Here is a 16,173-nt window from a genome sequence, read left to right as displayed (position 1 = left end):
AAGAAGCAAGTAAATATTGTAACAAAACAGGTTCGATTTTATATTTCGTTGGAGAATGAGAAGTAGGCACAATTATGTATATGGTTTTGGCAATATGTATTAAATCTGTATCCTGCATGAAATTCGCATGGACGTATACAAATTAATACATTACTGGTGATTCTGTATAAATGGCAACTCTGTTGGTAAATGAAAAAAAAAACACAGTCTAGATGACAGACAGGATGTTTTTGATAGGGTAACGTGGCGCCATCATGACGCATGTGAGTACTGTCCCAAATAAAGGAATATTCGAAATGACCGTTAAAATGATTGAAAAATTTAATTTGAGTGTCCTGTCTGTTAGTCTGTGTTTAGAGTATCTCCATATTTTCTCAAGAGGACATTTTATAATACTTTACCCTACATATTTCTCCGTATTGAATTATGTTGCACATCCAAAAAATTCAAACAAGTGCGACTTGGAGGCTTCTCGCTTCGTTCTAACTTGCGTCGATCTAACACCTCAATTGGTGGCGAGGTGTTCCTCCTCATCCTCCTCGTCCTCTTCCATTCTGTGTATAACGAGAAGGAGCAACATATGTCAACAAGTCTGTTATCATTCGATTCATGTTAACAAAAAAGCTTCTTCAGTCTATTCAGTTCAACCCATCACACCAACTACGGATGAGACGACTGGACGATTGGTTCGCCCTTGTCAATAAATTCAAACCACCCGAAAGCGAAGAGAATGAGTGCCATAATTTTCTCTCACTTCTGTGCGCCTCCCGTGATATCGAACAGCCCTTGAATATTTGAAGTGACAGTTTAGTTGGCGTTTGCAAACGCTTGGTCAAAGTGAGCTATTGTTGTGTATGAAAGTCTATGAAACTTGATCAAAAATTCATATTTCAGTTAGGTTACCTCTGATTTTTAAGTTATCGTAGCGATTGCACAGTCTCTCGAAAGTGTTTCTTCTAGTGATGTGATATGGAAACTGCAAGGATTTCGATGGACGATCGAACGTCAAAATGCAAGGAAAAACAAATCTCCACTTGTAAATTTATTTACAAACTATTAGCAACATCGTCATGCGATCACCGGGCTAGTAAATACAGCTAATCCAAAATCTCTTTCGAGAGTGGCAACGAAAATGTTACAATATTACAACTTGTATTCTACATAAACAAACGTTGTGATAGTTTCGAAGCGCGTAGACGCTTGTTGATTTGTTTCAAATAATAATTAAACTGAAACTAACGGTGAACCAAATTCATCGAAGGGTCCTATTTAAATGATGCACGAGAAATCGCAGACAACTCTATCCTAAGTTTAACTTTGGTTTATCGACGTTTTGTACAAGAGGCTAATAAAAGCATGCCATTACATTAGCCCATCGGTTCACGATTACTGAACAAGTATTTTTTATTGATTTCTTTTAGGTTTTACACGAACATAACAAAATGAACGGAATGATTTTTTTTCGACAGCCGCCGATGGTTTGTTTACAGTTTAAAAGTTCATCAGAGGTTCATCATTTGAATTTAAAAATTGCAAGTCGCCTCACACTAAACAGATTTATACAAATATCGCTCCTCGATGCTGGAAACGCATGCAGGTCAATCGTCTTAGTTCTTTTCACTATGGAACACATTTGTAACAGGATTGTTTTTCTTAATTTTTAATTTGTAGTCGCAAATCAAAACAAACCACCGACAGCTGTCAAAGATGAACTTGATTCATCAGCAGTGTATTTGTTTCGTCATCGAGTAAAACCCAGCCCGGTGGCAACAATATGGCGCTCTAGCCAGTGCTATCGTAGCCAGAGCTTAAAATTGTCACGCATTCTTAATGAAAGACACCATTCCAACAACCTCATTTTCAATATTTTACTGTTTCATTCGTAAATGTCCGACACCAGAACAAACAAAGAGAGACGAAGCATTTTCGTTTCTCATTGAAAAAAATGAGAGAGTATAATTGCCTACGTCACTCTTTCCTTTATGACAATACGAAACCAGCACTAACAGGTAAAAGTCATTGTGAAACCTTTTTCTATCATTTTCTATTCTCAAAGCTTTGGGTCTTCATCCATACGCTGCATACTATGATATTTTCACTGGAAACAGCAAATGAAAGGGCAAATAAAACTACTGTTCCGCTTATGTCATTGACTGGACATGGATTTCGTTCTCACAGTTTGCAAGCGAAGCTGAGAGTGACATTAATATCTCGTCATTTCGCCTATTTTGAGTCAATGAAAATAACTTTATTAGCTCTGATCGTAACCAACATCTCGGTCCTTTGGGGTTTTCAAAGCTAGCAAGTCACTGAGAGCAAAGTAAACAAAATGAAGAAAAATACAACACATCATCGATTGTGAAAGTCAGTATAACAATTTGGCACCGCACGTTTCATAACGATATCACAATTCAAATCAAACATGGAAATCAACTTTGTTTCTACAAATCACGGATATTTAGCTCCAACAAACTTTTATTTATGTTTACATACTTCTTCGTTGTTTTCGCCTTTGCGGAAAAGATTATGGTCACAAGAACATGGCGGCCCAGCAGGAGGCTAGTAAAACCTAATCAGGTTTTACACGATGACGACACAAATGATTTGACGATGAATCAAGTTCATCTTTGACAGCTGTCGGTGGTTTGTTTTGTTTTTCAACTGCAAATTGAAAATTAAAAAATGACGAAAAAGTGCCTGTTGAAAACGTGTTCCACAGTGAAAAGAACTAAAAAGATAGCCCTGTATGCGTTTCCAGCATCAAAGAACGATATTTGTATAAATCTGTTTAGTGTGTGGCGACTTGCAATTTTGAAATTAAATTATGAACCTCTGATGAACTTTTAAACTGTAAACAAATACACGGCGACTGTCAAAAAAAGTTCATTCTGTTAATTTTGTGAGGTTATGTCTTGTTCGTGTAAAACCTAATTATTACAGTCGATTTTTATTGAAGCCAAAACTAACTCAGTTCCAACCTCAACTGCTGTCAAATCCATACATTTGGAAACTGCGGTGGGTTTTGCATCGAGCGAAAACGACATATGAGTCAGACAAATTTCAGTCTCAGTAGCCTGGAACAAAAAAAAAATGACAAGATTGACTCGACGAATTCCATGGAGAACGGAGGCATTTTCCTCCAAATCTGAATCACGACAGTGGGCCGTATGAATAAAACGTAGCATACTCGAATTTCGGTAGTAAATGCTACATGTGGATCACGGTCCTGTCAAAATCAGAGACTTTACTACACAACAACATTCGAACATGTAGTATTTACTACAATTTTTCGGTAGGTAACTCTAGAGGTTGCTACGCGTGTGTTTGCTGATAAAACGAAGTAGAAAAATTAAACAAAGTTTTTGCAGCAACATTTTTGCAGCAGTAAGTACGTTTCTTGCTTTGTGCATACTTATGTAGGTTTTCCGGCTCCGTGGCGATACGGCATGCAGTAAATGCTCAAATTCGAATGCAGCATAACTACATGTTCGAACTTGTTTTTTTATACATACCAAACCGCGTTATACTTTGTGGACTTTGTTTTTGAGAAGATACTACAAACAACAGACTTTACTACATTTTATTCATACGGCCCAGTGTATATTCACGTTACGATGTAATCGACATGAGTTTTTATCTAGCTTAATCTCCGGAAATAAGTTTTAAATTGATTACCTTTCACCATCGGACAGAAATGTGTCGCTGTCAGATTTCGGACGCTACCAGGCTCATCCTAACAGCAAAAAACTGTATATCGCATTGGGAACCAAAAGGACGAGTTCGGAAAGGTAAAAACAATCACAAACACCTACACTGACTTCTCATAGCGAAGGCTTTCTGCTGCGACTCAAAATGACACATGTGACTTCTAACTAACACGGCATGGTGCGTCTGTGTAGGTGAGATCCTGCACCGCCGAATTGAGTGCCGCTGGAAAAGTGTCACCCCCCGCAATCGCATTTTCCAAAGCAGCGCGAGAGTGCCTCTATGTTGTTGTTTGTGCGATGCGACTAATCGAGAGGTACGTATAGGTACGAACATAGAATGTGAATGTGAGTTTTCGTTTTGGAACAATTTGCTCTGATTTTTTCGGTTCCTGTAGTTAATTGAAATTTCGTTAACGAGAAGCGGAAATTTCGTCCTTCCTTTACAGCGCAATAAAGGGACGATTACTTTTCCAACGTGAGAAACGATAAGTGAAATCAAGTTTTGATCCCGTGTGAAAAACTGTGTACTCTGTGAATGGTGATACGGAAAACGGATTAGCTGCTAGGACACCAGCACGGATTTTTTCATCGACCCACAATTGATTGTCGCACGGACTTCTCCTCTTCAAGTATTATGTAAGATTTCAACAGTAATGTAAGTATTTCAAAACATTAGAGCAAGCATCTTCTGTCATAGAGCAATAGCTTTTCCAACAATGGTATGCGACAAGTTCAATAGAAAAACGCACCATCAGCAGCAGCAGCAGCAGTGGTTCGAATATCCATTTGTAGGACTTCTTTGTTTGGATTTTCTGTCGCCTGTCAGAGTCATCCCCGTCACTTCTACCCACACGTGTCCTACCCTAAGAAATCATGTCATAGCCCTCAAAACGACTGCGGGGGTAGTAGGCGATGAGAAAGCTAAGAATGAACGATGGAAAAATCGATTTTCGCGCTTCTAGCTTGGATTCGGTCGAGTGCGGGTCACACGCCGTTTTCTGCCCTCGCCATCATCTGTCTAGCTTTTTTTTCGGATACTTCACCAAACTGAGCGACAGATTCTCAGTACCGCTCAGTAAAACTGCAATCACGATTCGGATGTTATCACATATGTGCCGTGTATTGTTTGTAGGTCAGAGTCAAACAGTTGCGATTGTGATGAATCGTCCTGGCAGTGTCCGAGCGGGATTTGTTTTGAAACTTTCACCTCAGTTTTTGTTTCATTTTTTCAAGCATTTATTACATATGTGGTTACATTCGATAGCTGTTCTGAGATGAGAAATACTTTTATTTGAACGGGTCTTCAAAAACAGTTGATGGAATCACAGTATCTTAGATTCGAATCATTTGAATTCTGAGAAATCGATGTGATTTATTTTTCCGGAGTATTTTTACTATGACTTGTGGTTTTCCTGGAACAGGAAATCTAGTACAGGATACAGGATCTACCAAACGAAAAGGCTTTAAGACTTGTTTTGAGGATATCGGACTTTTTTCGCATCGTCACTTATGTAATGAATTTTTCAATTTTTTGCTGTAATTTTGAAGTCGGCATCCGGACAAAATTGAAGTACTTTTGGAATCGAAAATCGGAGACCAGTCTCGCCGTAGTGGTTTTGATCAGTCATCAATTAATCAGTTTTGCAAATCGGAAAGAATTGGTGTTCAGTTTTAAAGGAAGTCGCTGTTTTCAACACCCTGTTCCCCTTAGAGCTAAGTAGTTCCGGAATGTAGAAGTTAGATTTTAAGAAAATGCAATAGGAAGTTGTGAAATCGTAAGACTTTTCACTGAAAGCTAAATTCATGAAACTCGATTCAGCCGTTTATCAGATAATTAAGTTTACATTTTCTAATGCACATTTTACCCTATAACATCTAAATCAGAAGTCGAAAAAATTCAATAGCAGATTATGGGATCGCAAGACCTTTCGTTTAAATCAAAGCTAGTGAAGATCGGTTCAGAGGTTTCTGAGAAAATCGAGTGCACTTTTTATCATTATTACCCTGTTACCAAATACAAATTATAATACGGAATACTTCGACAAATTTTCAAGGACTCATTTTGCATCGTGCGGTACACTGTCATGATACATTGTCAGAGTGACAATGTACTTTAACGAGTTTTCTATAAAACTAGCAACACTGAAGGGTAAGAACAAGTTCACCATAGTTAATGTTTATTATAGTGAAAAATAAATAAACAAACAGTTTTTATCTGATAATCAAGATCACAAGCGAAATGTAAGTTAAACAATAATCTAGAACGGTTAAGCCACCATGAATGTATTGATATTTGTAGATTCGTGGGTGTTTGTGTTCATTTTTCATCTTTTGTGCTAGTGCCGGTGATATTTAGACTGATTGTTGCAGTTTAATACAGCAACGATAAACATAAACAAACAAGTTTGTTTTGCACCGTAGCAACTAGCATAAAGCGTTGCCAGAAACGATCTCCTTCCACATTTTCAAACTATCGCAATGAAAGGGAGTAATTTTCTAGGCTTACTTGTTCAGGCTGTGAACCAAACATTGGCGGTTCGTTTGTATGGGACTTAGGGGTATTATTATTTGTATTTGATGTTACTCTAGATTAAGAAGTCGAATTCGGATGAAATTCAATAGCAGGCTATGGGGCTACAGATCCTTACATTTGAATCCAAGCTATCTACGTTGATTCAAAATTTGTGGATTCAGTAATAGCCGTTCAACCGAGAAGGTTGTGTATAGAAGCGTACAGTTTAATAACGCTGGTTAGTTTACACGCGTTAAATACGACAACGGTTGAACTACAGGTAGAGACCTGTTGGCAGCAGCCGTTAAAACGTAAAATCGTGCTGCATAAGAGAGCCCTAGTGCTGGGCCAAGCTGGTGAAGGAAACAACAAAGGGCGTTTCCCAAGCTCTACCCAGGCCACAATATACAGCCACAAGTGCTGAGCAGGAGAGTGCAAAGGCACATTGAAGAAGAAGAGTGCAAAGGCACACAGAAGCAGGAGAGTGCAAAAGCACACCGGTGCGAAGGCACTTCGGTGCAGAAGCATATCGGTGCGGAGCACAAGGAAGAAGGAGACAAGACAACTCGGTCTTTCCACTGCCATACAACACGCAGGTATACACCGGTGACCTGCGCTGGTTGCAGCTGGCGAAGACAAAAGTAAATCGGAGATCGAGTGGTGCTGGATGTCAGGTAGCAGTAGCATCACATCCAACAATCAGCAACCAACAAGAACATCTAGAGCAACGAGGATCTACACGGCAGTGCAACGGAGATAGACAACAATTTCAAGGTAGAAGTTTTTTCTTTTCCTTTTGATTGAGTACTGTGTAGTGTTGGTTTCATTTTTTATTTTAAAGTTTGATTAAAAATTTTAATGTGATGGATGAATCCATGGACGTAAATCCTAGCATGAATCCTATACCCCCACGAACGAAAAAATATCAGGAGAGCTCTTCTGGGCCTTGGATAGTCTTTTTTAGACGTATATCAAAGCCATTAAACATTTACCAAATTTCTAAAGGTTTGACATCACGATACTCTTCAATCAAAGAGATCATAAAAGTAAATAACGATAAAATTCGTGTTGTGGTAAATAATTTGAAACACGCGAATGATATTGTCTCTTCGGAACATTTCAATAAAGAGTATAAAGTTTACATACCCTCAAAAGATGTCGAAATTGACGGTGTTGTTACCGAAGCGAGTCTTTCGGTAGATGATTTACTCAAGCATGGTGTTGGTCGTTTCAAGAACTCTATGCTTGAGGGTGTGAAAATACTGGAGTGCAAACAACTGTACTCAGTAGTTTATGAAGAGGGAAAAAAAGTTTATCGCCCATCAGACTCGTTTCGAGTGACATTTGCCGGATCTGCGTTGCCGTCCCATGTCTATGTCGATAAAATTCGCCTCCCTGTTCGGCTTTTTGTTCCAAATGTAATAAATTGTACGAACTGCAAAAAATTCGGACACACAGCTACTTACTGTAGCAATAAACCAAAATGTATTAAGTGTGAAGGACCTCATAAAGATAATGATTGCAACAAGGAAATTGAAAAATGTATTTATTGTGGGGAAAGTCCTCATGAGGATATTTCAGTATGCACTGCATTTAAAGTGCACAAAGACAAAATTAAGCTTTCTTTAAAAGCACGGTCTAAGCGCACATATGCAGAAATGCTTAAAACGGTCATTGATGTCCCCCCTTTGGAAACCGAAAACGGGTTTTCAAATCTAGAGGAAACAGAGGACTCTGACTCTGACGGAAATAGTGAAGGTAATTCGTTTTTCACTACCCAAGGGTCAGTTAAGAGAAAGAAGTCTTCTTCCAAATTACCAAAAAAGACACCTAAAGTTTCATCTTCAAAAAAAGATCCCCGTGTTAAACAAAAAAAGTCAAAACCAAAGACTGTGCCTCCTGGTTTGTCAAATTCACAAACCAATCCAGGATCTAGCACAGAAAAAGGTAATAATCCTGTGGGCTCCATTTCACAGCCACCAACAGGATTACTGAAGTTTTCGGAAATTGTTGAATGGATTTTCTCAGCATTCAATATATCTGAACCCTTAAAGACCCTCATAATGGCATTCCTTCCAATAGCTAGAAATTTTTTGAAGCAGTTATCAGCTCAATGGCCAATTGTCTCAGGTTTTGTATCTTTTGATGGATAATTTATCACCCGCCGCAAATGATACAATCACTGTCCTGCAGTGGAATTGTCGAAGCATCATGCCAAAACTTGATTCATTTAAAATTTTATTGCATAGTCAAAAATGTGATGTATTTGCTTTATGCGAAACATGGCTTACTTCAAACATAGCTTTAAATTTTAATGATTTTAACATTATACGTCTCGATAGAGACTCTCCGTATGGTGGAGTGCTTTTGGGAATTAAGAAATGCTGTTCCTTTTATAGATTAAACATCCCTTCAACTTCTAGTATAGAAGTTGTTGCTTGCCAAATAAACATTAACGGCAAAGATATTTGCATAGCTTCGGTTTATATTCCTCCAAAAGCACAAGTTGGACAGCGACAGCTTAATGAAATGGTTGAAGCCCTTCCTGCTCCACGATTGATTCTGGGGGATTTAAATTCGCACGGAATGATGTGGGGTTCCGTTTACAATGATAGCAGATCATCTTTAATACAAAACATTTGTGACAATTTTAGCATGACGGTATTAAATATGGGTAGCATGACACGGATCCCAAGACCTCCTGCACGCCCAAGTGCATTAGATCTATCTCTTTGCTCAACATCAATTCGACTAGATTGCACCTGGAAAATATTGCCTGATTTACACGGTAGCGATCATTTACCAATCATCATCTCAATTAGCTGTAACAAATGTATTGCTAATTCAGCTAGTATTCCATATGATTTGACAAAAAATATCGACTGGATTAAATACCAAAGTAGAATCTCTAGTATTTTGAATTCAATGGAAGAGCTCCCTCCACTTGAAGAATATGACTTCCTCATTTGTTCGATTCTGGAGGCAGCAGAACAATCCCAAACTAAACGCTTTCCTGGGCCAACGACTAACAGAAGGCCTCCCAACCCCTGGTGGGACAAAGAGTGCTCAGAGGCTAAACTCGCAAAACAAAATGCTTGCAAGTCGTTTCTAAAACGGGGAGGAGGAACTCCTCAGAATTTTGAAAAACTTATGGTTTTAGAAACCAAGTACAAGAGCATACTTCGAGCCAAAAAATGTAGCTATTGGAGACATTTTGTCGAAGGTTTGTCAAGAGAAACCTCAATGAGCACTCTTTGGAATACGGCCAGACGAATGAGGAATCGTAACGTGGGCAATGAGAGTGATGAATACTCGAACCGATGGATATTTGACTTTGCTAGGAAAGTTTGCCCAGATTCTGTTCCTACGCAAAGCATTATACGGGAATCTCCTCCAAATAATGGTTTTATTAATAACCCATTTTCAATGATGGAATTTTCTATAGCACTCTTGTCTTGTAACAATAACGCCCCTGGGTTGGACAGAATTAAATTCAACTTGGTGAAGAATCTGCCCGACCTCGCAAAAAGACGTTTGTTGGAATTGTTCAACAAGTTTCTTGAGCAAAATATTGTTCCGCCTGACTGGAGACAAGTGAAAGTTATCGCCATTCAAAAGCCGGGGAAACCAGCTTCCAATCACAACTCATATAGACCCATTGCGATGTTGTCCTGCATCAGAAAATTGTTCGAAAAAATTATTCTACGACGTCTCGACACTTGGGTCGAGACGAACGGTTTGTTGTCAGATACTCAGTTTGGCTTCCGTAGAAATAAAGGGACGAATGATTGCCTTGCATTACTTTCGTCTGACATCCAAATTGCCTTCGCTCAAAAGCAACAAATGGCATCTGTATTTTTAGACATTAAAGGAGCATTTGATTCAGTTTCCATTGATGTTCTTTCAGACAGCTCCACCAACATGGACTTCCAGCGGTTATAAATAATTATTTGCACAACCTTTTGTCAGAGAAGTGCATGTATTTTTCACATGGCGATTTGGCAACATTCAGAATTAGCTACATGGGTCTCCCGCAAGGCTCATGCCTCAGTCCGCTCCTCTATAATTTTTACGTGAATGACATTGACAGCTGTCTAGTAACCCCATGTACACTAAGGCAATTGGCAGATGATGGCGTGGTTTCAGTTACTGGGCCCAAAGCTATTGATCTGCATAAACCATTGCAAGATACCTTAGATAACTTGTCCGTTTGGGCTGTTCATCTTGGTATCGAATTCTCTGCGGAGAAAACAGAGTTAGTCGTCTTTTCAAGAAAGCATGATCCCGCGCAGCTTCAGCTCCATATGATGGGAAGAATGATCCAACAGGTTTTAACTTTTAAATACCTCGGGGTGTGGTTCGATTCCAAATGCACGTGGGGAGGACACATTAGGTATCTGATAACGAAATGCCAACAAAGAGTAAATTTTCTTCGAACAATAACAGGATCTTGGTGGGGTTCTCATCCGCAAGATCTAATAAAATTGTATCAAACAACGATACTTTCAGTGATGGAATATGGATGCGTTTGTTTTCGTTCCGCTGCAAACTCTCATTTTATCAAACTTGAGCGAATTCAGTACCGTTGTTTGCGAATTGCCTTAGGCTGCATGCACTCGACACATACAATGAGTCTTGAAGTTCTGGCGGGAGTTCTTCCATTAAAAGATCGATTTTGGGAGCTTTCATCACGCCTGCTAATAAGATGTGAGGTGCTGAATCCCATGGTAATTAATAATTTCGAACGACTAGTCGAGCTTCGATCTCAAACAAAATTTATGACAGTATATTTTAACCATATGTCACAGGAAATCAACCCTTCAAGATATATTCCTATCCGTGTCAGCATCCTAAGTGCCCCTGACTCAACTTTATTTTTCGATACATCCATGCAGCGTGAAGTGCGTGGAATCCCGGATCATCTACGCTCGACGGAAATCCCAAAAATATTTTCAAGTAAGTTCAGGCATATTGACTCTGAGAAAATGTTTTACACGGACGGATCGCGAATTGAAGAAGCGACAGGGTTTGGTATGTTCAACAATAATGTTTCGGCCTCATTTAGGCTTCAAGAACCTGCATCTGTTTATATAGCAGAGCTAGCAGCAGTTCATTATAGTTTGAGTGTAATCGTCACATTATCTCCAAACCATTATTTCCTCTTCACAGATAGTCTGAGTGCAATTGTAGCCATTCGCTCAATCGCTGCTGGCAAAAATGAACCGTTTTTCTTGGGTAAAATAAAACAGTGTCTGAACGACATATTGAACAATAATTATCTAATCACTATAGTCTGGGTCCCGGCTCATTGCTCCATTCCTGGCAATGAAAGAGCCGATATTTTAGCCAAACGTGGTGCTATTGAGGGTGAAATTTATGAGAGACCAATTGCTTTCAACGAATTCTATAGCTCGTCTCGCCAAAGAACACTTGCCAGCTGGCAAGCTTCTTGGGATAAAGATGATCTGGGTCGGTGGATGCACTCAATTATTCCGAAAATATCGACAAAGGCATGGTTCAGGGGACTGGATGTGAGTAGGAATTTCATTCGTGTGATGTCCAGACTCATGTCCAATCACTACACGTTAGATGCACATCTCCTTCGAATTGGGCTCTCCGAGACTAATCATTGTGCTTGCGGGGAAGGTTATCGCGATATTGATCATGTCGTTTGGACATGCGTGGAGTATCGTGATGTCAGATCTCAACTAATAAATTCTTTGCGTACCCAAGGTAAACTATCCAATATCCCAGTTCGAGACATTCTTGCTTGTCGTGACCTTTCATACATGAAACTTATTTATCATTTCATAAAGAAAATTGGAGTTTCAATTTAATAAAGGCCCCTTTTAAGACTTAGTTCTGATCCCAGCTGCGTCCATGAGTTCAACCAATAGCTAAATTAGAATAAAAATTATGTAATGATACAAACAAACTCGAAACAGTTTATGAAATTATCAACAAAATGTCTGAAAATAACAGCTTATTTTATAATTTATAGAAGTTAATCGTTTGGTTCAAATAATATTTCCGAGTAGATTTCATAATTAATGACGAGTTACCTAAGATGATATTTAAGCTATAAGAGAATATGTTTTAATAAATTCAAAACGTTGTGACTATGTTAGAATTAAATTAGGATAAGAATATTATGTAAAAGTGATGCTACGGCGAAGAAAAACTTATGTAAACTGCCTTAAGAAATAAACGTATTTATGAAAAAAAAAAAATCTACGTTGATTCAACTGACTGAGAGAATCGAATGCATTTTTTTTGTGAAAATCGTCTCAGCGGCTTTTGAGAAAATCGAGTGCACTTTTTTACAATTTTGCTCACACAACTCGATACTCCGGAACAGGAAGCCAGATTCAGATAAAATTCAATAACATTCTATGGGATAGTACCATTAATTTGAATCTAAGCTTGTGAAAATTCGTACAGCGGTTTCGGAGAGGCCCGTAGTACTTGCCCCAACTGCCCCTATGTAAAAGCGGCCAGCAGTGGTGGTAAAGCGTCGATTCCGAACACCAAAAAGCGAACCACCATCGCGAGTATAAATTTGCCGATACCATCGTTCGAGCAAGCATCGCCGAACCAAGAACCGATGCTTTAGTTTGTAAGCCTATCGTTACTAGTATGTTCATGAACATCCCATTCGAGTACTATAGGCTGTTGCCTCGGATGAACCGAACTTTGTCAGCTGCGACTGGACGTTTCAGTTTTTGGGTAGCTTAGCAGAGTATGGTAATTTTGTACATTTCAAGCGAGCGTAGGGTGGCTCAATATGACAAATTGAAAATGTTTTAACATTTGCAAATTCGATATTGAATAAATTGGTGAGTCAATAGCATTAAAAATTGAGTACGAGCGTAGGGTGCCTGTATATGGAAAATAGAAATTTTTTCGACTAATCTCATTTCGATGCTCTATTGAATAGTGAATAAATAGCAGTTCGAATCGGATAATTTTTGAATTTTCACCGAGCGGGGGTGGCGCAATATGAAAATTTGTAAATATTTTGATTTTTACTAATGTGATGTTTTATTAAATATTGATTCAAAAGCAATTAAAATTTAACAATTTTGGACATTTTCAGCGACCGTAGGGTGGTTCTGATTGAAAAAAATCGACAAAAATCGAATTTTAGACTAATTCGATGGTTTGTTGATTCTGGAAACAATAGCAGTTCGAATTGGATAATTTTTTACATTTTTATCGAGCGTAGGGTGGTGCAATATGAGAATTTGCATATATTTAGACTTTTGCTGATTTCATGTTCCATTTAATAGTGAATCAAGAGCAATGTAAATTTGATAATTTTTGACATTTTCGACGAGCGTAGGGTGGTGCTATTTGGAAAATTTTAAAATTTTTGACTAATGTCGATTCAATGTCCTATTATATGGTGAATCAATAGCAGTTCCAATAGGATTTCCAATTTACAGCGAGCGTAGTGTGGTCCTATTTGAAAAATGATAGTATTTGAATTTGCAGATCCGATGCTTTGTTGATTGGTGAATGAATTAAATTCGAATAGGATAATTTTAAACATTTCTTGTGGGCGTGGAATGGCTTAATATAAAAATTTGAGAGTGCTTTACCTTTGCTAATTCAATGTTTAATAGATAGCAATTGGATGCTGTCATGCAAATCGTATTTAAACATGCAAATCGTCGAAGTGCCTGTAATTTTGACTGTAATTTTTAACGCACTATTGCTTTGCTCATCAACTGAAATAGAATTTAGTTTTGATGCTGTAGGTAGGCATTTCATCGAACCATAAATAATAAAACTACGCATCGAATAGAGCTCAATTGACCTTCGCCGATGGTCTGGTTTGGAACATATTGCTCCGCCGAACAGCAAGCGAACTTTACCATAAACCGAATGAATAGCTTTTGAATATTTTTGCTAGGAAAACATTTCTAAACAAATATGTACAAAGCATTGGTGCTCGATTTCCGATTTACCGCTGGCATGGAATTGTAAATAGTTTAAAAATTACAATTTCTATATAAAGCCATCCAGCGCTCGCTAAGATAATCCAAAACTAACAAACGTCTTTCACTCGCTAAAAACGTTCAAAATCATCCAATTCTACCTGCTACTGATTCACTCATCAATTGAACATTAAAATAGTAAAAATCAAAATATTTTCAAATTTTTATATTAAACCCCCCTACGATCGCTGAAAATGTTCTTAACATCATCATGAAAATTAAATTAATTCATCAATCAATAGAGCATCGAGCATGGTTGGTAAACGACTGGACAATGCGCAATTCAGGCCCCAATGTGGTTCTTAGCCTCTTGTCCATTAACTCCTATCCCTACCTCCCCGCGGTGCCGGCTGGGGTACGAACAACCATAGGAAAGATCGGGTAACCAACCCCGGTGGGACCTTGGTCGTATGCTGACAGGGAAGGGGGTCCTCTTTAGAGGATGTCGGAGCGTCTGTACTCCATGTTAGGAGCGGCTTCAAACAGCGTCTGTTCTGGTATCCAGCGGCTGAGTATGAAATGCTGTTTCCCGTCCAGCTAAATCCAAGGTGGCAACCCCACCAACGGGATCGTCCTAGTGCTAGTTGGGACGTTAAACAGAGCAAGCACGATGATCCTCCGGCGAGACAGGGGGTTGGCGCAGGCCTAATAAGCCGCCCGTAAAACACCTATTACGAATGATACAGGAGAGAATACGACCCGGAACAATCGGCATAGACCCACGCAACGAAAAAAGGACTACGATTGGAAACTTGGAACATGGAACTGCAAGTCGCTAGGTTTCGCAGGCTGCGACAGGATAATATACGACGAACTAAATCCTCGCAGCTTCGACGTCGTAGCGCTGCAGGAGCTTTGTTGGATGGGACAGAAGGTGTGGAAAAGCGGACATCGAGCGGCTACCTTCTACCAAAGCTGTGGCACAACGAACGAGCTGGGAACTGGCTTTATAGTACTGGGCAAGATGCGTCAGCGAGTGATTGGGTGGCAGCCGATCAACGCTAGGATGTGTAAGTTGAGAATTAAAGGCCGTTTTTTCAATTAGAGCATCATCAACGTGCACTGCCCACATGAAGGGAGGCCCGAGGACGAGAAAGAAGCGTTCTACGTGCAGCTGGAACAAGCCTATGACGGCTGCCCACGCAGAGACGTAAAAAGGCGGGTGAGTAATGTCAGAGACATAACTGGATGTCGTGAATACGAAAAAACTGACACGCTCCCATCACTTTTCCGAATATCAGTTAGTTGATTGATTGTATGAATTGTGCAAGCTTTCCTCTTTTTCACTAATAGAATTTGAAGCGATACACCTACATTAAAGTACAGATTAGTTACATTAAACAGCTACTATTCTACAACTATATATTCCAAACTTGAAACAATTCCTTTTTAATTTGCTAATATAGGAAGCTGGGTACGACAAATTTGTAGTTTATTTTTATTGAAGGTATGAAGTTTGAAGATATCTGATTCTTCTCGAAATTTCAGTACGAGACAATTGCAATGGCCTGGTCTGAAATGTATCTACGATCTTCGGTATGCAAGAGTGATTCTAATAATAATAATGATAGTAATAATAATAATACAGATTAACCTGTATATATGGCAACCCTGTTTCGCATGGCATATTTTCACACGACCCCATACTAGTATAAAGATGTGTTCAACATCATCACTTTCGCTTTCGCATTGCCGTTCGTAATTGAATGTGTTAGTGACGGTACAAATCTGTTTTTCTACCTGGTTTCGGAGCCATCGTTCTGACGGTGCCTCGTACGTACAGAGTAGCTGCTTTAACTTAAATGACGCTATTTCTCACATCACATTTCCTTTTATACGTGCTAGTGGTAGCACGGTAGGACGTCCCCTTTGTTAGAATTCTTTCCTATACGCAGAACGGGAAACAATGAAACGATATAAAAGAGAGAGTTAGCAGAGCGGCAGCCAGTAATAC

The 16,173-nt window shown here is 39.0% G+C and overlaps 1 protein-coding gene across 1 annotated transcript in view; it reads left to right on the top strand.

Moving 5' to 3' along the window:
* The first annotated feature begins 3,992 nt into the window (after positions 1-3,992).
* LOC131432337 (G-box-binding factor-like) overlaps positions 3,993-16,173 on the top strand; it is a 96,353-nt gene continuing 84,172 nt past the window's right edge. Inside the window, exon 1 of the mRNA XM_058598552.1 lies at positions 3,993-4,362. The gene's annotated coding sequence lies outside the window, so the exon portion shown is untranslated. The remainder of the gene's footprint in view (positions 4,363-16,173) is intronic.

This window comes from Malaya genurostris, chromosome 2 (genome assembly GCF_030247185.1).
Source record: "Malaya genurostris strain Urasoe2022 chromosome 2, Malgen_1.1, whole genome shotgun sequence".
Classification (NCBI taxonomy): Eukaryota; Metazoa; Arthropoda; class Insecta; order Diptera; family Culicidae; genus Malaya; species Malaya genurostris.
This window is presented reverse-complemented; position numbering and strand designations above follow the sequence as displayed.